This window comes from Panthera pardus, unplaced genomic scaffold (assembly GCF_024362965.1).
Source record: "Panthera pardus isolate Hobbes unplaced genomic scaffold, ASM2436296v1 HiC_scaffold_16, whole genome shotgun sequence".
NCBI lineage: Eukaryota > Metazoa > Chordata > Mammalia > Carnivora > Felidae > Panthera > Panthera pardus.
In genome coordinates, this window is record NW_026526721.1 from 41,326,488 (window position 1) to 41,349,651 (window position 23,164).

Genomic DNA, 23,164 nt, shown 5'->3' on the forward strand with positions numbered 1-23,164 from the left:
GATAATGCCATATTTGGGTTTTTTTTTTATTTGTATATTTTGAGAGAGAGAGAGAGACAGACAGAGACAGAGAGGGAAAAACAGAGAGAGAGAGAGAGCATGAGCGCACATTCGAGAGTCCCAAGCAGGATCTGTGTTGTCAGTACAGAGCCTGACATGGGGCTGGATCTCATAAGCTGTGAGATCATAACCGGAGCCGAAATCAAGAGCCAGATGCTCCACCAACTGAGCCACCCAGGCACTCTCTTATTAAAACTGAATAAAAATGAATTTTACTTGAAAACATCTTGTTGCGCCCACAGGAGTGTAAGCTTTGTAAGAGCAGGCAGATGATCTACTTTATTGAGCAAACCTGATTCATGGGGAACCCTCTAAAAAATATTTATTTGTTGAAAGGAAGAATTTTTTAATTTACGCTTGGTTTTTAACAGGAAAAAAGAAAACATAGTTGCAGAGCAATTAACAGAAAAACAGTAACTAACATTTATTGAGTTCCAGGCACATTTCCCACTCTTTATATGTAATAAAGCCTTTTAAAGTACAGAACAGTCCTGGAGGGCAAGCACTATTGTTATCCTCATTTTACTGATAAGAAAACTGAGGCATGGCCATCGTAAATACCTAGCCAAAGGTTAAAAAAAAAAAAAAAAAAAGCCCTTTTATCATTATATTGATGCTTTACAATAGAAGGGAGTGATAATGGTAAGGTCAGTAAGAGTGACATTTATAAGGTTGGTTGCTGCTTGAGGGCTGACCCAATTAAGGGAGGGTGTGATGTCAGCTAAATAGAAGAGAGAACTCTGGAATAACTATCACATTCTGGGAATATATATTTTATAGGTAAACAAGTTTATTAAACATCCCTGCCAAAACCCTAAGGACAAAAGAAAGGAGTTAAAGAAGAGTGAACAAACGTATTTAGTTCAGCATTAAAAGTTTTTTAGAAATACAAGATTTTCATAAAGACCACTGAGGTCAACACCCTTATTTACGGATAGAGAAATAGGAGATTCCCAAGATTACAAGGTTGATTCTGACCCAAATTGGAATCAATTATCTTGAATCCTGCCTCAGCCATTTCTTCTCCTCACTCAAGGTTCTCCCTACGTAGAACATTGACTTTGATTTTTTCTTAAAAATTGAAGAAAAATACACCAAATGGTTTATTTTCCCTTTTTTTTCCTGACAACTAAATATATATCTAAATATGGTAATATAACTCAGATTACTATTCCAGTTCCATAGAGATGTGACTACCTGATAAGAAAACACACCAGAATTTATTTTTTAAAGGAAAAAATAACCTAAGATGTGCATGCTTCCTAACAAAAGATGACTTACCAAGGGCTACAAAAGAATACCATTTTTTATAAAAAATTTGTTCAATGTTTATCTATAATAGTTACCGTGGTAAAAAGCAATTTCTTACATACATAGTCAAAGTTGTATATTCAGGCTAGGGTATATATGCATTTGTCTTTTTAATATAATACTCTCTGAGAGCAGAACATCTTTCTAAATGGATGTGTCATACCATTACTTGGTAAGACATGAATGATTACAGCCTTAAACTGGCAATACGCCTTCCTGACACAAATATAGGACTATGATGCTGTATAATGTTGACATTTATAGCCACTTTCATAGACTTTATCTCGAATCCTTGAGTGGATACAGAGTATATGGCATATCTATTTTAAAGTGCCTGTGTGTGGACAAGCACAGTAACTATTATGTGATGAAAAGTGTTATAGACTTCAATGTTCCATTACTGTGGGTTATTTTAGAACCATTGTGAATACAGACTTGAGTCAATCCTTCTGTGCTAATGGCAAATGGTGACTATAACCTAGCAATGTTCTCAGGTGACAAACCCAACCAAGGGTCCATATAATTAGTATGATAATAAATATTGTTTATGTAAACCTTGGACATTACTAGTTATATTAATTAATTAATAATTAATTAATAATTAATTAATTACTAGTTATATTAATTTCTGTAACACTTTCCTCAGTGTTACAGAAAGGCGAGACATGGCTTAGAAAATTGTCAGAAAATTAAAGTTTAAACCTCAAAATGTAAAGCATTTTTATTTAATCTAAAATTGATGGGATTACTTCTGTCTCTTAAATGTTCTGAAGATATATTCACCTTAGTTGATGGCAAAGTTTTACGAATGGATGTATTAATTATGATATGACAGTCATTAGAGTAACAGGAAATAGTAATATACCACCTACTATGTGAAGGACAAGGCTTTTGCATATATTAGCCTCTGTAGTCATCAGAATAACCCCATGAGGTAACTCGTATTATTACCTCTGTATTACCTGCTAAGAAACTGAAACAGAAAAGTGAGTTGACATGCTCCTTGTCACAGAGCTAGTATGTGGTATCTAGCCGCCTATCATCAGGGGGCACAGAGGTGTATAGACCTTAACTTTTGTGTATCGGAACTTCTTTAGTGTGGGGTGTGGGTTGGTAGAGAGAAACTGATGCTTGGTTCTGCCTTCTATTCTTTATTCCCAGTGATAGCTGAGACTGCTAATCAAGTTGCCTTATAGATGGCTAAATTTGGGATTAAAGTTGGTACTAAAAATTAATGATTTCACAATTTACTCCTGAGGGTGTTCTATGATAAAGGAGAAAAATTATATGTTGTATGTTAAAGTTATCCATCCTTTATAGTGGGATCCTAGAGCAGACGGACTGTGCCAGGCAAGTTTATTTGAGAATCTGAACCAATTTTTAATTTGTTGAATTTGTCTGAGATATATATGGTGTATAAATATATAGTATGCATAGATATATAGATATGTAGATATGTAGTATATAGATATATATTAATATATATTTAAATGTTTTATTTATAGAAACTCATGTCAGAAGTTACAACTTTATCTAATTTTCTGAATTCTTCTCAGTGACAGTTTAACAATGGGAGTTTTTGTGCATGTATTCATGCAAGGGGATGACACGGAGAGACACATCTACCTGTCCATTTTAGTTTTAACACGGCATGATGAATTTGTTTTCACTGTTACTGTTAGATGTAGAGGTCAAGGGAAAACTAGTAGCAGTCATTCCTTGATAAAAGGATTTGCAAGTAACTTCTATTCTTTTTTTTTTTTTTTTTAGAGTTATTAGGTGTATTTTATAACTGAAATAAGTTAAATTCAGACCGCTATATGTTGATGTAATGTTATGGGTATTTTGTTTGTAATGTATCTTTAACGGCAGATTTGAGGAAAGACCTATGGATAACAAGATTCTACTGAGTCGAATGGTGTGTGACTAGGTTTCTTCCCTACCATACTCTCCTTGCTAGGATGGCTGACTTTGTGCCTTTTTCTTTTTCTTTTTTTTTTTTAAGTTTATTTATATATTTTGAGAGAGAGAGAGAGAGAGAGAGCATGCAAGAGCAGGGGAGGGGCAGAGAGAGGGACAGAGAGAGAATCCCAAGCAAGCTCCACACTGCCAGTGCAGAGCCTGATGCAAGGCTCGAACTCACAAACCAGGAGATAATGACCTGAGCCAAAATCAAGAGTCGGACGCTTAACCAACTGAGCCACCCAGGCGCCCCTGTTTCTTTTTCTCTAAACCTGATTTGTGGTTAGCATAATGTAGGGCTCATCACTAGCACTGTCTAATTAATTAATGAGTGAAGACAGATCCATGTCCCGCTTAAACATTTTCGCATGCTATGGTCATGAGTGAGTCACTGAACCTCTTGCATCCCTCGTACCATCATTTATATAATGTGAGAGCTGGCCTGGACTTACCTCCCCGTCCTTGTGTACTTTGATTTCAGGATTTTATACGTAAGATTCTATATCTGAGAAATAACTATAAGTGATGCACAATTCAACTGTGCATATTTTCATTCTTAGTTTGCATTATGGAGGAAAAGAAGTTTGCAAAAAAAGTTTCAGTTTTTTATTTAACAATATTCTCTAAAAACCATGTCAGAGAGAGAGAGCATGCACATGAGAGAGTGAACATATGCATCAGTTTTATAAATTAACACTTGATTCAGGCCAATCTTCCATAATAATAAAAAGATGAGAAGAGATGCAAGTTATTTACAAGAGTCTTGAGTAATAAAATCAATAGAAGAAGGCAGATATAAGATAACTTATGGTCAATTGTAGGTACTTAAGACTGAAGAATTATTACCAAATCGCTGAGGACCTTCAAGTGTGATGTTGCATGAGATTACGTGTAAGGATCATTTGCTCCATTTTATGACTCTGTCACTTAAAAGATCAGAACTTTCCACCCTGTGAGGCTAGAAGTTTGGCCTGGTTTATGGGACATGTGCCAGCTGGCCAGGATAAATGAAAAGATCTGCTTCCTCAATGAACTTCTGATAATGTATGATCCTCAATCTACTTTTTAAAGAGGATTAATCTGAATGTATGGTACCACCAATGCCTGGGGAACAGAGATGAATGTAAATTATCTGGCAATCAAATTAATATTGAATTAACAAACTCTCACGTTTTAGTGCCAATAAGATTTTGGACTCAATGGGCTAGTAAGCCTAATTATTTCTATGGTTTGAAAAAAGGCAGTAGAAAAACAATTATTTTCAGAAATCCCTTTAATAATGAATAAAGGATTATTTTATTGGGAAGGTAGAGGAGGTTCAGGAAGGCACTTACAAGAATTAATTTACTTTAGCTTTACATGAAACTTAGAATTCTAACACATATTGCCACATTCCCTAAAATGCCCTGCTTTCAGAAGCTATTTATGAACACAATATTTCGTTTTTCAAATGTATTACTAAAGTTTCTACAAAGTCTCCATATTTAGCTTAATTCTTTCTAATCTTGCTCTCTCCCTTTTACACATGGTTGCTGAAATTTATTCCAAATTTCAAAACTCTCTGAACTAACTACAGATTTGTGCACGAGACTTTTTTAAGGACTTGTTTCTTTTGGATGAATACCAAAAAGGGGACTGGCTGCATCATGTGGTATTTAAGCTTTTAAGAAGGTGCCAGAATGTTTTCCAAAGTGCTTGAAACGTATTCTATTTCTGGTAGGAGTAGATGAGAATTCCAGTTCACATCCTTGTCAACCCTTGGTATGGTCAGTCTTTTGTCATAGGTGCATATTTGTTACCTTGTTGTAGTTTTGATTTGCATTTCCATTAAGGTAAAGATGTTGAGCATCTTTTCATGTGCTTATTTCCCATCTATATGTATTCTTCTGTGGAGTGTGTGTTTAAATATTTTATCCTTTTGGGGGGATTGAGGATTACACCATAGAGGACCTGAGTTCTTTGTATATACTCAATACAATTTTTTCATCAGGTAGTTGACTTACAGATATTTTCTCTCAGTCTGTGGTTTAACGCTTCTCATTCTCTTCATAGTGTCTTTTGAAGAGATGAGTTTTAAATTTTGATCAAGTCCCATTTATCAATTTATTCTTTTATTAATTGTGCTTTTGCTGTCACAGCTAAGAAATCTTTGCCTATCATAGGAGTTGGCAATTTTTTTTTCCTTAAAGGGCCAGATGTAAATGGTTTGGGCTTTTTATCCACACAGCTTCTGCCTCACTAACCATTTCTGTGCTTGTGGTGTGAAAGCTGCCACAAAAAAAGTATAAATGAATGGATGTGGTTGTATTCCAGCAATTATTTACTGAAATTTGAATTTCACATATTTTATGTGTTATGAACTACTATTCTTAAAGTTTATTCAATCATTTAAATTCGTTAAAAAATATTCTTAGATCACACGACATAGAAACATAGGTAGGGGGTCAAATTTGGCCTATGGACTGACCGCAGATTGCCAACTTGTTCCTGACACAAGGTCACAATGATTTTCTTTTGTGCTTACTTCTAGAAGTTTTATGTATATTTTTTTCAGTAGGTCTATGATTCATTTGAATTTATTTTTGAATGTGATACAAATTTTGGATTGAAGTTCTTTTTTTTTTTTTTGCAAATGGCTGTCTGATTGTCTCAAAACATCTATACTTTCTCCACTGAATTGCCCTTTATCTTTCTAGAGAATCATTTGTCACTGTATTTGCAAGTGTACTGCTGAATTCCTTTCTGTTCTTTTGACCTATTTGCCTATCTTAACCCCAACAACACAACATCTTGAATTAAGTCTTGAAATCACAAGTATTAGTTCTCTAACTTTGTTCTTTTCAGATCTGAATTATTTAATAGATATATGACGATTTAGGTTATCTCTTCTTTTTTGAGTGAACTTTATCTCTCAGGGAAATTTTCAATGTCATCTAAATTGTCAAATTTATTGGAATAAAATTTTTCACAATAGCCACTTACCATTATATTTCTATGCTATATAATCTGTAGTAATGTCATTTCTCTTATTCCTGGTATCTGTAATTTGTGATTTTTCCTTTATTCTCCCATTTTCAATTTCACCGATCTTCTCAAAGATCTATCTTTTGATTGCATTGATATTCTCCATCCCTTTGTTTTCTATTTTATCAAATTATGTTGTGATCTTATTTTCTTTCCTCAGCTTATTTTTAATTTAATCTGCCCTTCTGCTGCTGCTTCTTCTTCTTCTTCTTCTTCTTCTTCTTCTTCTTCTTTTTCTTCTTCCTTTTCTTCTTCTTCCCATTCTTATTCTAATTTTGTTGTATTTCCAGGGCAAGCTGAGGTCATTGATTTAAGATTTTTCTTTTTTAATATTGATACTTTGTGTTATAAATTATCTCTAAGTACTGCTTTATTGGCACTGTCTAAACCCTAATATGTTATATTTTCATTTTCATTCAGTTTAAAATGCTTTCTAATTTACATTTGTATTTCCTCTTTGAACTAAGTTTTATTACAGTGTTCTTATTTAATTTCCAGTATTTGGGTATTTTGTTCAGAAGTCTTTCTGTTACTGATTATGAACTTAATTCAGTTTTGGTCTCAAAAAAATTTGTGTCTCTTAAATCTTTTAAAACTTATTTAGGCTTGTTTTATGCCCCAAAACATGATCTATCTTATAAATGTTTTGTGTGACCATAAGGAAGGTATGTAATATGAGTGGAGTGTTCTTTTGTCAATTAGTTCAAGTTGGTTGACTGTGTTGGCCAAGTCTTTTCTACCTTTACTGATTTTCTCCAAACTTGTTCTGCCAGTTATTGAGAGATAGGTATTGAAATCTCCACCCGATAATATGTATTTGTCTGTTTTTCCTTGCAGTTCTTTATTTTTTTTCTTCATGCAACTCTGTCTTCATGTGTATAAATAAGCATGTATGTGATTGTGTCTTCCTGATTAATTCACATCTTTATCACTTTGAGATGAATTTTATCCTATCAATATTCTTTATTCTGAAATCCCATCTGTCTGACTTAATATAATCATTCAGCTTTCTTTTTTCCAGTGTTAGAATATTATATCTCTTCCATCCTTTTACTTTCAACCTGTATGTGTCTATATTGAGCATACAGTTTTGTCTTGCTTTTAAATCTAACTTAACAATTTCTGCCTTTTTTCGGCTGTTTAGACTATTCTTACTGTGATTATTGATAGGTTTAAGTCATTACCTTGCTATTTGTTTTTTCTTCTCTGTTCCTTTTTTCTTTGTTTTCTTGTTTTTTGTTCCTTTGGGTTAAACAAGTATATTTTTATGATTCTATTTTATTTCCTTTGTTAGTTAATCAAATTCTCACTCTTTTATTTTTAGTTCTTTTTTAGTGTTTTAGGAGGGTTATTATGTATATTTTTAGCTTATCATAGCCCACCTTTAAATGATATTATGCAATTTCATGTATAGTATGACAATCTTGTAGTAGTATACTTCCTTTTCTACCCCCTAGGCTTTAAGCATTATTTTACCTTTATACATAGACTATAAATCTAATAATACATTGTTCATATTTTAGTTTAAAAATCCAGTTATAGGGGCACCCGGGTGGCTCAGTTGGTTAAGCCTCCAACTCTTGATTTTGGCTCAGGTCACGATCTCATGGTTTGTGAATTTGAGTAACGTGTCTGCACTATCAGTGCAGATCCTGCCTGGAATTCTCTCTCTCTCCCTCTCACTCTGCCCCTTTCATTTGTTTGCATGCATGTGCATGCACACACTCTCTCTCAAAATTAAATAAATAAACTTAAAAAATCCAATTGTATTTTCGAAAAATTAAAATATTTACAACTCTTGTATAATTACCAGTGTAGTTACTAATGCTGTTATCTTTAGTTCTTTATGTAAATCTATATTCCTATCTAGTATCATTTTCTTTCTTCCTGAACGATTCCCATCAACATTTCTTGTGTTTAAGTTTGCTGGTGATAAATCCTTCACCTTTGGTTGACTGAAAAAGTTTATCTACCCTTCTGTTTGAAAGATACTTTGCTGAGAATAGAATTTTAATATTCTATTTTTTTCTTTCAATATTTTAAAGATGTTTTTCCACCATTTTTATTCTATGGTGAGAAATATATTGTGATAGTTATTTCCTTTTATGTGAAGTGTCACATCTGTGATTGCTTTTCAGATTGGCTCCATTATGGTTTGGAACAATTTGTTTATGAAGTGCCTTGGTGGAGTTTTCTTTGTCTTGGGAGTGGGATTTATTAATCTTAGATCTGTGGGTTTTTAGTTTTCATCAAAGTTTGGAAAAAATTCAATTATTATTTTTTTCAATATTCCCCCATTGGGAACTCCAGTTACACATGCATCAGGCCAATTAAAGTAGGCCTTAACTTCATGGATGCTCTTCACTTTTTAAATTGTTTTTCTTTGTATTCTTCATTTTAGGTAGTTTCTATTGCCATGCCTTCAAGCTCATGAATCTTTTTCATTATAACATTTGTGCTGCTACCAATCCAGTTTAGTGTAGTTTTTATATAAGATGTTATAATTTTTTAATGTAATTTCGACACCCAACATAGGGCTCGAGCTCACAACTCTGAGAAGAAATCTCACATCCTCTATAGACTGAGCCGGGTGGGCTGTTGTAATATTTATCTTTAGAAATTTATTTGGATCCTTTTTATTTCCTTCCTTGTGTATTTAACTTTTTGAATATATGGAATATAGTTTTAATAACACTGCTGATGTCCATGCCTACTAATTTTAACATCTATGACAGTTCTGGGGTGATTTTGGTTTATCGATTTTCCTCTTCAATATGAGTTGTATTTTTCTACATGCTTGTAATTTTTTTTGGAGGGGGGTGCCAATCATTGTGATTTTCACCTTCTTGAGTGGGAAGTATTTTTGTATCCCTCTAATTATTCTTGAACTTTTTTTATGGGACACAGTTAAGTTATTGAGAAATAGTATGATCCTTGTAAATTTTGCTTTTAAGATTTGTTATGTGGAATCAGAGCAGTATGACACCAACATTTGAGTATTCCTCCCAATTGATGCAAGATACTTCTATGTACTGTACCTAATGTTCCATGAATCTTGAGGTTTTTCAATTTGGCTGGCGGGAGCAAGCATTTCTCCGAGTCTTGTGGGAGCATCAACCACGAAGCCTCCAATCCTTTTGCGTAGTTCTTTCCCTGGCCTCAAGAGGGTTTTCTCACACATGGGCTGCTCAGTACTCTGCTGGAAGCTGAAGAAGCATCTTTCACAGATGCCCTTCATCTCTGTCTATGCAGTTGTCTCCTCTCTGGTATTCTTTCCTGAGAACTCTGATCGGTCTGGTTTCCCTGGAATTTCAGCTTCACCTCCTGAAATCAGGGAGTTTCCTGAGCTGCTTTGTCCTGCTTCCTCCTCCTTGTGTTGTAGCCTGGGATATCTGAAGGCAGTAAAATGTTACATTGTAGTGTTAATCCGATCTATTTACCTTTTCTTGAGGATCACTGTTTTTGTTCCCTGATATTCAGTGATTTAAAAACTACTCTTTCATATTTTTTTTTTGTTCCTTGTTTTGTTTTTTCTTGTAATAAATCCAGTCCCTGGTATTCTATCTTGGTCAGGAGTTAAGGATTGAGTTTTGTTATGTATTAGTCTCTTAAAATAGTTATTTGTGTTTTAAAATTAAGTATCAGAGGTATTGAGAAAAGCATAAAAGCTTATAAAATAATGTCTGCTACAGATGCTTAAAATGAATAAAAAGTATGGGGTGTAGGTCAGTTAAATATTATAGAACAAATTAAAACAGTATATAATTAGCCACTAACTGGTTTGTAAACACAAGAGTTCAACATTGTAAGAATTTGCTGAGGATTATGCATTTAGAGACTCCTACATAGACAAAGTATAGTGTTGGTAAATTTTCTGAGGCTGGTCTATTCATTTGGAGAAAATCTTTCCATGTAGGTAAACACCGCCTATTAGAAGTGTGTTGTGATAAATGATTAAAGAAGAGATAATTTTAAGTAAAAGGGTAGTAAAAGATGATAATATGTTTGAAAAAGTATATAAATTCTAGTTTTTAGAAACTTTGAGTTTGTTACTTTGTATAAAGGCAGCAATAAACAATTAAAATTGTGGAACAAGTTTATAATAGGATGCTCACATTTTGAACAAGAATAATCAGGATGAAGTGACAGGGAAACAAATATTAGAGAAAATAGTAAGAAACTTATACCTATCTAAACAAAATTAATAGGTTGGTTGTATGGATGAAAAGAAAAGACAGGAAAAGGATTACATATAAATTGGCAGTGGTTGGTGATTGATGATTGCATGCAGGAAAGAAAAAGAGGAAAATTTCTAAGATAACTGACATTTAGATAAAAGAGCATAATGAAACTATCAACAGAAAGTGAAACATCAGCAGAGCTTAGTGTGGAAAGCTAAAACTAAAATGGACCAAAGAAAAGTAATCATAGTAGAATAAAATAATAATAAATAGAAATACTTATTAAATGTACAATATGTGCAGGCACTATGCAAAATTCTGTACCTGGACTATCTCATTCAATCATCACAGCATGGTTATAAGCTTTATGAGTGTCTGCAATTTACAAATGAGGATATTGATCTGAGACTTATGCTCAAGGTGATAGCAAGAAGTGGCAGGGTCAGGATTTGAATCTCAATATATCCAGCTCCAGAACCTGGTTTCTTATTATCAGTAATTACCATTAAAATGGTGTAGGCATAGCTTTAAAGAAAATATTTTGTGCAGGAGTCTGGCTAACACTGTATGCCAAACAGTAAAATATAATTGATTTGCGAAATATCTAGCCTTAAATAACAATTCTGATAGCACTATGTAGCAACTACTCTCATAGTTTTGCCTACCGACATTCTGAGAAGGTATGACAACCGAAATAACTACAGGTTTCTGTATCACTTACATCAGTTTTTCTTTTTTGGACATAAGATTATTTTATTTTTGTTGTCACATTATGTTTTCCCCTAAGCCCAACAAAGAAATAATTTAAAACAGTAGTGCTAGTATTTACCAGGACTTGAACCACAATAGATTTATGCCTTGGATAATTGTGATTACTTCATTTTGTTTATTGTGTAGCTACTCAGTAAATCTTCTAATTGACAGGAACTATTAAAGTCTCAAGACCAAGATGTCTTGTCTTTCCCCCATTGGATGATATTCTTTCTATCAGGAAGGTAGTATTTATTCCAACTCATTTATTTTTCTGTAATAGAAGCGGTAAAAGGAACATCAATATAAACTATTCTTGGAACTCATTTAACGTTATCAATATATGTAAAGTTAGATGTACTGACAAAACTGCATACTCAGGGATGCAAGCTAAGAAGCAAAGAGAAAATGGTAGGACTGAAATACTTAATACATACTGTGTGTCCAGACACCATGCTAAACAGTTTTGTTCAGATGATCTCATTTAATACTTTCAACAATTATCTCCATTGTCTGAAGTTTGCCCTGTGTCACTCAGGTAATAAGATTTGGAGCCAGATTTCAACCTTCACTGACTTCAGAGCTCAGGTTTTTAGCCGCAATGTCGCACTGCTCTGTCCTAAGATATACTGAGTCAATATAGTGTCTGCCATTTATTTTAATAAAGGAAATCCTGTGTGGCAAAGCCAATTCCTTAAAAGTGAAATGTCTCAAAACATATAGCCTAAGTCTTCTTACCACACTGCCATACCTGTTCTCCAGAGACTTCTGAGTATCTTTCTGCTCCTTCACTTTTAAGTTATGTTATATGTGAGACCTGTTTATAAAGTAGTGTGTCTGATCCTTCTGTGAAGGTACCAAGTCATACCTTCAGAACCTATGACCCATTCTTTAAATAAATGCAATAGCAACACATTTTGATTCCTCCCCCCACCCCCAGATAAATTGAACTTCTTGCCTAAGCTGAATTTTCATAGTTGTTAAGAATTATCCAGAGTCAAACCTGGTGGGTAAAATGAATTACCAAATAAGAAAGGCCATTTAGGGATAAAAAGAAAAGAAGAGAAGAAAATGAATCATGGATTTAAAACACTTAGGAAAAATTTCTCATGTGGCTCATAAAATGTCTCTTGTGACAATGTCAAAAAAGAGTTTTCAAAAATGTTTTGAGTTTCAGCTGCATTGTAGGGTAAATGTTCAGTCTTCTCAATTTTCCACTTTTAGGCTGCCACGATTATTTGGAGTGATATATTGTGAGATATTTTTGATAGAAACATTTGATAATGTCACTTTTAGTAATAAAACATATCTTCAGTCTTAAAAGAGATTTTACTGAGCTTACTTTGAACAAAGACTAGCACATTACCACACACAAGGGATTAATAAATGTCACTCTCAGTAATAAAATTGGGTTTCATATTAATTAAACCGAGTCATAGGATATCTTGATTTACATATTTAAATATTTTCATCTCCCCATGCTTGTGGGTGTTTGTTATGGATTCAGCAACTATATTCAAGGAATAGTTACAGTCATGTAAATCCTAATGCATTTCAGTAAATATAAATTGTGTAAATTGAGAATTAAGTGTAAAATGCCACAGGATACTTATTTAGAGTTGAAATTATAATCTTTTCCACAAATTTCCATGAATGAGGATATATTTTTTTTTCCTAAGAAGCTCAACATAACAGAACATACCCTGGATTGTTAATCTAGGATATTATATTGGTGTTGATAAGCTCTGTAAGAGTAAGTGTATGATGTATTAGAACACATCGGGGGTGTAAGGAACTGAAACAAAATGTGATGTGGCTGTTTTGTGAACATTGATCTTTTTAACTTTGGGTGTATTCAAAACTCTGACTACTTCGCCACTTTAGAAAAACTTTACTTACACCAATGAAAGAATCTTGTCTGGACAATTTAAACAAACAAACAAACAAATAAATAAATACATAAAACACATGTCATGTTAGGGAATGCCATTGCCTCAGCTTTTTCATTTTATTTTCCAACCTATAAAATCCCCAAAGTTGCATCATCTGTAATTAAAAGAGCAATCTATTTAGTCCTTACTCTAAAGTCAATCATATTCATGCTGTCACATAATTTTAAATTGTAGTACTGAATAAAATCCTTCCATACGATGACACCATTTTTCCTCCTTCTAATTCCTTTGCCTGCTATTGATCATCTTTTTATCTACTTTATAAAAGCCTCTCTTTATACTCTATTCTAGTTGATATAATGGAACAAAAGGGATCCTAACGTTTAGCTTGCTTTGTGGGAGGTACAAAAGCCTTTTATTCCATATCCGTTTGAGGAGTTTGACTCTATGCTAACTCAGTACAAGTTGAGAATAAGGCACTGAGTAGGTGGGAATGATTAGAGAATTGCAGTCAGAAGCAAAGTGGTGAAAGACGTTGTGTGGGAATGAAGAATACCATATGGGATTCATTTCATGTGTATATCATGGCTGCTTATTTTTCTAATATCCTTCTCCCCACATGTTTTAAGATATCTGCAAATCTTCAGAATGTCTTTATGTTCTCTGAATTTAGAGCCATAGTGGTTCCCTACTTGCTTAATCCTCTCCTAAAGTATAGCTCCTTATTATTGATCTTCTATATAGGTCTCTCATTCTAAAGGACATTAGAATTTCAAAAACAATATCGTATGGTCCAAGAACAGTATTTATGACAGGATTATGTAAAGTAGCATTTGAACTTATTCTTTTCCCCTTCCTTTTTTTCAAACTGTATCTTGACTTTTAAAATAATGTTGACTGATGGTGTTTACCCCGCACATGTTTTATCTCTGTTTTTTCCATTCGTGATACCTATAGCTGCTCTTTTCTGTCTCTGTTCACTGTTGTCTTCAAAAGCTTCTTTCCCGTGCCAGTTTTTAAAAATCTTTTCTCTTTAATTCAAAAGGATGATCTTAAAATAAACCTTAATATCTGGAAAAGAGGAAGAAAGAAAGCAAGGAAGGGAAAAGGAAGAAAGGAAAAGGTGAAAGGAAGGAAGAAAGCCAGGGCAGGAGAGAGATAAGGAGGGGATAATTTATTACATTGGAACTCGTTGTCATGCATTCTTGTTACTCCTATACATATGTCTATAAATATCAGTTCCTTTACAAAAATGTGAAGGAGACAAGTTAGTCCACATTAAAAATGATACTTGAGAGATATTTTGATTATTGGGGAACATTTCAAACAGATAGCCATCTCGTGTTGTTTTTATTAGTCTCTGTAATATATTCAGGAGACTAAAAATAAAGCCAACTATTTTTTTATGGTCTGAAAAAAAAATAGACTTCTTACACCAGGAAGAAAAACAAAAAGTTTAGTGCAGAAAACTTTTGCCACTCGCAGATAGTTCAGATAGGCCTTTGTGTAACTCTGTGCTTTTTTGTCTAAAGTCACCAAGGGGAGTTCGAACTTGCCGTCTCTTTATGTATTTCACTAAATGAGAGCTGACGCAGAACTGCTTTTCTTCTCTGTGCCTAGTTTCAAACCGTTGAACACCTTTATTTTCTTTTACACTGACAATCTGTTGAAACTCACAACTAAGACAACTTCCAGTTCCTGTAGTAACCATAGAACCTGCTTTGCTACTCACTTGGATGTAAATGTAAAGGTGGTTGGATCTTTGGATCAAGCCGTGGCTTTTGATAAAATTTTCCTCACCAGCACTTCACCAGACTTAGTCTGTTAGCGACAAACTCCCCACTTCCTGTCTAGTCCAGTGTGGGCTGTATTTTTGAGGTCTGATTTTAGCCCCTGTTACCCTTCTACCATCTATTCTTAAGACAGACACGAGGATGTTTTCAAATTGGCCAGTTCATTTTCCCCTCTGCCCGTACCCTCCATGGATTCCCCATTTATTTAAGATAGAAGCCAGAATTCTTATACTGGCTTTGATTTCCATACATAATTTGACTTTCGGGACTCATCTCCCCCATCAGTTCCACCGCGCTGGACACACTGGACTCCCTAAAGTTCCTGAACTATATCCTCATCCTAGGGCCCTTGTCCTGGCTGGTTTTAGTCCAGGAAAAGTTTTTCTAGGTATCTGCATGAGAAACGTCCTTACCTCCATGAAGTATTTGCTCACATCCATGACAGGCTGACTGCTCTATTTAAATATTCCTCTCACACGCTTCTTAACTTTCTTAACTTCCCATATTATTTTTTTTCATTTTAATTACTGTTGTATCTAACAGAAAACATAATATACATATTCATTATATTCCTGACTTATTGTCTGTTTCCTTTCTCTCTCTCCCCTTTCCTTCCCTGCCGTTCAGTGCACACTACAATGTCAACTCCGAGCGGGCAGGGTTATTTGTTTTGTTTCCTGATGAATCTTAAGCACCTTGAAAAGTTCATGGAACACTGTTACCACTCAATAAATATTTGATGAATTTATGACTGTAAGTGTTTCCAAAAGTGTCATTAGGTTAATGAGCATCCTACTTTGAGGTTGATCTTCTCTAGTCACATGTTTAAAACTTTTTGAAAATTTCATTTCTCGGGGTGCCTGGCTGTCTCAGTCAGTTAAGTGTCTGACTTCGGCTCAGGTCACAGTTAGTGCGTTTGAGCCCTGCATCAGGCTCTGTGCTGTGCTGACAGCTCAGAGCCTGGAGCCTGCTCTGGATTCCGTGTCTCCTTTTCTCTCTGCCCCTTGTCCTCTCACACTCTGTCTCTCTCTGTCTCTCAAAAATAAACAAACATTAAAAATTTTTAAAGGAAATTTAAAAAATGAAAATTTCATTTCTGACTATTTAAAACTGCATTGCTTAACAAGTTTAATATAGAGCATCCCTCTCTTTTGCATCCGGAATCATTTTTATTTATTTTACTTTTTGTATTTAAGTTTTTTTTAATGTTTAATTTTTTTGAGGGAGAGAAACAACGTGAGCAGGAGAGGCACAGAGTGAGAGGGAGACACAGAATCTGCAACAGGTTCCAGCCTCTGAGCTGTCAGCAGAGTGGGACAGGGGGCTCAAACTCTTGTGAGATCATGACCTGAGCTGAAGTCAGATGCTTAACCGAATGAGCCACCCACATGCCCCAGGAATCATTTTTAGTTTAAGAACTATCCCATATCCCATATATACTTGCAATACTTCCCATTTTCTCACACCTTTTTTTTGTTTGTTTTATTATCTTTTTTTTTCTTACTGTGTTAATCATCTTCCCATTCTGAATATCTATTTTAGTCCTCTCTGTGATTTTATAATTTTCAACATAATGAGCTGTTTAGCACAGCACATAAACATTGCTATAGTTTAAAAGAAGAAGTAAAGGCTAAGAAAAGTATTACTTTGAATGACAGATTATACCACCTATTAATAGAGGATAAATTTGACATGTTGTAATTCTAGTTTTATTCTGTGAAAATTTGTAAATAATTTTAAAGTTTGTAAGTACAGGCCATTCCTTTTTGAACCCATCACATAAGGTAGAGGAAAGAATATTAGATTGATATTTAGAAAATCATAAATAAATATTTCCCAATGTTACTACTTTCTCATTGTGTAACATGAATAGGCCACTTCACATTTCTGAAACCTACTCTTTAATATCTGTTTACTTTTGAAATTCACTCATTCTACTATATATTTGGGATTCTTGATTGTTAGATGGGAAACTATAATGTGTCTTTACTGACCTTAGTGTTTGCACCGTTGTCCATGCTGATCATATCAACTCTTTGGCTGCTCCCACTTTCAGATCTGTGCTTTCCTGGATTTGCCTCCTTTCTCCTCACAATGTATGTTCAATCGGATTGGTTCACTCTATTTTACAGTGCAGAGAATAAAACTTTGTGAAAACAACTTGCTTTTGTTATTCTAACAAGTTAGCAATAAAGTACCAAGTTAAATACCATGTAGAACAAAAGTAATTTTTCATGGAAACCTGTATTTCCTAAAAGGGGAACCATGGATGCAAAAATAAGAGACTACTATGATGTGGAGTTATTACTGCTACAGTCATTTGGTACCTTGGCAGATGTAGCTGTACAATAGTCCTTGTCATTGTCCTCACCATCACCTTCATCGTCACCAGTATTCTTTATGTACTTACTCTGTTTTAGGAGATATTCTAAGCATTCTACAGTTAATAGTGATTAATCTCAATAATCACAGTATGAGAGAGGTAGTGGTTTGGTCCCCATTATACAGGTGAAAACTGGAGGCACAAAGAGGTTAAGTCATCTGTTTAAGGTGACAGAATTTATAAACGGCGAAGCCAAAATTCTAACTGAAGTGTTCAAACACATTTTTCTCAATTACTTTTTTATTTTTATTTTATTTTATCGTATCCATTAGACTCTAGGCAGAGTATTTAAGTCACCTCATGACAATTAACTCTATTGAAATTATAATGAAAGCAGAAGTTGAGGTTGTTAGATGACACCATGAATATTTGTGGTTACCATAGACTTCATGTTAGCGCTGGCTTTCAGAAAATTTAATTTTCCTACTTCAACCATCTTAACAAAGTATTCCAGAAAGTACTTAAGTGACCATATTAAAGTTCTAAATGACAAATTATAGTGGAATTTTGGGTTAGACCTCTGGGAAACAAAGATATGGGCTGTATAATGGCAGTAAAATTAATGTTATAAAATTCAGGTCTGATAGATTATCAGACTGGCTTTTCCAGGTCGGTTCACCTAAGCTCAGTCTAGCCATTCATTCATAGCAAATTGTGAGTAATCCTCAGAAAAGCCCCGTGGGTTTGCGTCTGTTTGGTCCTGACTGTGCTGTGGTTTGGCTAGGCTGAAAGCTGAGAGTAGAGATCCGTGTTGTCCATACTTGTCAGGTGATACTTGCCAACTGTGAAATTTGTCCTTTTCAATTTGATCCAATCTTTTCTCGATGAAGCACTTTCAAGGGCTTCTTTGGTTAGGAATAAAGAAAACTTCAAATTTGAAAAATTCTCATATTAAGGTATTTGTTTGTTCCTCTCACATTTCAAAACATTAGACCTATATTTGTAACTTCAAATTTAAAGAACAGTAGTTTGACATTATATTTTGTATTAACGTCTGTGCACTAGTGTAAGTGACTACATTTTCGTAGGTGTCAGGAAGTTTGACAAATTTCAGTTTTCCTGATGCATAGATTTTTAAAGTGTCTTCTCTATGTTTACATTGTACCTGAGATTGTTTAAACCTAGAGACACTAACATCACCATCATCATCTCCATCATCATCATCATCATAATTATCATCATCTAGCATAATCATGGAAAAACAAAAAATCCTAAAATTATCTTGAATGTTTCTAGAAGGGGAACATTCTTGACCAGTTTTGGGGTAGCCTTGGGGTTTTCAAGTGCAGAATCTTAGCACACACACAAAAAAAACAAAACAAAACAAAACAAAACAAAAACTAATGATGACCAAAGAAAACAAAACCACCAAATAAAGTATTAGAAATTTAAATATTGTGATGGACTATAGCATCTAGCAGTTATTGGAATTTAAGAGTGACTCCACAGAATGCAATCATTAAAAACGTCGATTGCGGGGCGCCTGGGTGGCTCAGTCGGTTAAGCGTCCGACTTCAGCTCAGGTCACGATCTCGCGGTCCGTGAGTTCGAGCCCCACGTCGGGCTCTGGGCTGATGGCTCGGAGCCTGGAGCCTGCTTCCGATTCTGTGTCTCCCTCTCTCTCTGCCCCTCCCCCATTCATGCTCTGTGTCTCTCTGTCTCAAAAATAAATAAACGTTAAAAAAAAAATTTAAAAAAAAAAAAAAAAAAAAAAAAAAAACGTCGATTGCCTGAATCATCCAATGAAGTCTTGGTAATTCTTAAATATTATTAGCCCCATTTAAGCAACCACCAAGTATTTGTTGAGTATGCATTATATGTTTGGTCTTGAGTTAAACTGTGTGAAATGTATTAAGAAAGATAATATAGCGTTAAATCACTTTTATCCAAGATCTAACTGCACAACGGTAAAGAAAAAGACCTACACGTGAAAAGTATTAGATAACAAAACTACATATAAGTAAAGGTAAAGTACATGGTACAGTTTGTAAATACAACATTCCATATGTATATGTATATATATGTATACATATACATAAATATATATACACACATACACTGTATATGTGTACGTGTGTATATACATATATAGAGAGAGACTTAGTGATGAATATATACTACAAAAAAAGAAAGAGCAAAAGAAGTTTGAGAAAGGGCATCAGTGTTATCTAGGATCATCAAACATGAGAAGTAAACAGAAGCTTAATAGAGGAAGCTTGCTATGACCTGGAGTAGAGGGAGGGACACGCAATGGAGAAAATGTGGAGCCCTGATGCAGGAAGCAACTGAGAATGTTGAAGTGAAGGTTAAACTAAAAGTCCTAACTGAAATAGTAGAAAACAGGTAGGAATAAGTGAGAAGGGAACCAATTATTTATTGACTATAGTTAAGGAGTGATGTTTGAACTTTGCCGGTAATTTGCAACTATAGATTTTGAGCTGAGAGGTGACGTTCAACTCAGCAAACATTATGAAGCACACCTTGGTTATAGTTGGCTGCAGGTGGTAAGAGTGAGGTATTGAGATTTGCAGAGTGGTGAAGAGGTTTGTGTAAAAGGAGCTGGGAATAATGATCTGAATGCAACTCAGTAATTCTGTGTCAATAATAATAGTTAATTAAGAAGTTTAATATTGTGGGGTGCCTGGATGGCTCAGTCAGTTAAGTATCTGATTCTTGATTTCAGCTCAGGTCATGATCTCATGGTTTGTGGCATCGAGCCCGACGTCAGGTTCTGTGCTGAGAGTGTGGAGCCTGCTTAGGATTCTCTGTCTCCCTCTGTCTCTGCCCCTCCCCTGTGCATATGTGTTCTCTCTATATATCTCAAAATAAATAAGTAAACAGTTTTAAACAAAGAAGGTTAATATTGAATGCATATGTAAAACAGATTAAGTGGCAAAGGCAATGGGTTAAGGAAGATATTCAATCTTTTTTTGAATACCTTTTCATATGAATGATCACCGGTCCCTAATCACTATATTTAGGAGGCAAACAGAAAAATTCTTAGAAATATTTGAGAAGTTGGAGAGTAAAAAGACAGTAAAATACTTGAGAAAATTCTTAGAAATTTTTGAGATATTAGTAAAAAAAAAAAAAAAGATGTCTCAACATTGTAGACTGCAAGAAAGTAAAGAAGAAGCCCCTTGAGGTTTGACAATTGAAGGACTGATCTTGCCTTTTATCCCAATTGTTCCCATTAAATTGGTAAAAGTTGGAGAGTTAATGGACATAAGAAAGTAGAAACAGGAGAGGATACCCTTTCCATAATTGTTTTGGAAACAAAATTAATAGTTACTTCAGCATGGAGAAGGGGACTATGAGAGGATATTCTTTTGTTTGTTTTGGTCAGAAAAGGAGCGTCTTGAGCTCATCTATAAACCATTGGAGGAGAGGCTAATGAATATGAGCAATCATAATTGGTAATATCTAACATGGGTGATGTTGTGAGAATCACATGCAGGTGGAGGGAGTATGAGAGAGAGAAGTACTAATTGTTAGTGTTAGACTCTCAAAGTCATGAGGTTTTTTTGGTGAAGAGCGCCACACATTTCCGGCCTCCTGCCTTGCACATGTACATACACACACACATGCACACACACAGAGCCCCACATCTGTCTGGGCCTTTAATAACCTATTGCTCGTATTCAGAGCACTAATCCTGTAGCTTAGTCTTTACTGTTAAGGTTATTTTAATTCATTTATTTGATAGCCTTCAAATAAGAACACTCAGTTTTAGTGCCAAGCCTGGGTTTCCCGTGTCAACAGGAATTTAAGTCAGACTTCTAAATGTTTTTAGTAAGTAACTGAATACAGACTTACAGGCCTTGAGAGATGTTTGGGTCCATCCTTCCTGTCTTCTTTCTACACAGTAAAATACCTCCATACACACAAATATTCTGTTTCACATCACTCTCAAATCCCGTGGTTTTTGTCACTATAAGTTCCACATCTTGTGTATTAAATAAAGCTCAGCAAAACTGGACTCATTACTTCAGAATGAAGATTCTTATAGCAAGTCACATCTCTGATGGAAAACCCACAGGGTGATCTTCACAAGCCTTAAATTCTCTGTTCTAAGTAGAAAGTGGCACAATTTCTAAAATGTCCACAGACTGTCTCACAGTAGAGTTTTTAATGAGCTGATATCTGTACAACCCGTTGAGCAGTTCAAACCAGGGTTCTTTATATATATAGCAGATCTATAAAAGTAAAGGACAAGTAAGTAGAAAAGCATATTAGATCATGAGGGCACTAATTTTAAGGGATAGGAAAAATATAGAATATAATAACTTTAAAGAAAAAGTAAAAAATGAAGAGACTCTCACAATTATCTCTATAAATGCACAGAATAATGTCAGACTGCTTTGGGAAAATTATGAAATGCTTTCATAAAAAAGTCTTAGTGTTCAATAGTGTTTCTAAGCTGTATAATTTTATTGATAAATAACTTAACTTAAAAGCACTTTGGGGAGATGTAGTTTAGCTTAAATTATTTTAGTTCCTCCATTTCTTGATATAAACTATCTTTTTTTTTGCATTTTTTTCATATTCTGGATCTTACCGCAATATCCAAAAACCTTACTTATTCACCTCTCCAAAAGGCAGGAGCACATTCTGCTAAGTAAAACACCTATTAATTAATAATGAACTCCTGGAAATCAGTAAATAAAATAAATCTCCCAGCAATGCATCACTGTTAAGACTTGTTAGCTGTTTGAATATAAGACCTAGATTATCTAGTTGGACTGCTGATGTGTTAATAAATATATTAAGTATCAACATAGTAAAAAGCAAATTTTAGTGTTTTGGAGATATCTTAGCCTGTCATTGTTTTGTTTGTTTTGTTTTATAAGCATAGAGATTAGCAGCACAGTCTTTAAAACAAAACGCCTGGATTCTTATCCATTTCCTGGCTAGTTATTTCACTTATCTATACTTGGTTTTATCCCCTTTATCATGGAGCTCATAATGATACTGATATAAAGGATTATAGTGAAAATTAAATAAAATGTCAGGAAGATACCTGACAAAGAGTAAGTATTCTATGAATGATCATTCCTGTTATTTAATAGTTTCTCTCTTTTTTTCTTTTAATGAGAAAATACATAATGACCCTCCCGATGTAGAAAAAAAAGGAAAGAAAGAAAAAGGAAAAGTGTATTTCAGATTCTGGATTGCAAAGAGAAAAAAATATAAAATGAAAGAATTTAACTTCAACACATTTTCCTTTGTTCCCCTAACTGTTAACCTTGACAAAGGAGTGCTGACATTTTGGAGAAATGGACGTTATGGTGAATATTACCTTTTCTTTGTTCTTACTTTTGACATTTTACCGTGTCAACCAACAATCTAAGTGAAACCATGCAAACATTGGTGTCCAAAATGGAACGAAAGGTGATATTGGGATTTGAGTAACAGAGACAGATTTTAAAATTCTGCATTTTGTTTCCATGTGTATCATTCACTTAGGCTGGAAAGAAACAAATCATAATCATAATTGAGTCAAGGCATTTTCAGAATTTTCAGATGTGCTCAAGTTCAATGTTCTCTTTAGTGCCAGCCAAAAGACCCGATGGATTTAGGAGAATCATGGTCCAAGCCATTAAGTGTCTCTTAAAATTCATGTTTATTGTTCTGATTTAGTGAATATGGATTGTCTTTCTTCACCAAATGCCAACTCTGGAATTGTTTATTATCTACTTTATTAATACTTCCAAAAGGTTCTTTGACCTCAGAGTATTCTTCCTTGGCACAGGCACTTGTATTTTCAACACTTCATCGCTGGCAGTGCAACTTAGAACATTTTCCATG

At 34.4% G+C, this 23,164-nt stretch overlaps 1 protein-coding gene across 3 annotated transcripts in view; it reads left to right on the top strand.

The window, feature by feature from the left end:
- The window catches only part of EPHA3 (EPH receptor A3), a 355,221-nt gene that overhangs the window by 171,976 nt on the left and 160,081 nt on the right, over nt 1–23,164 (top strand). The window lies entirely within an intron of this gene.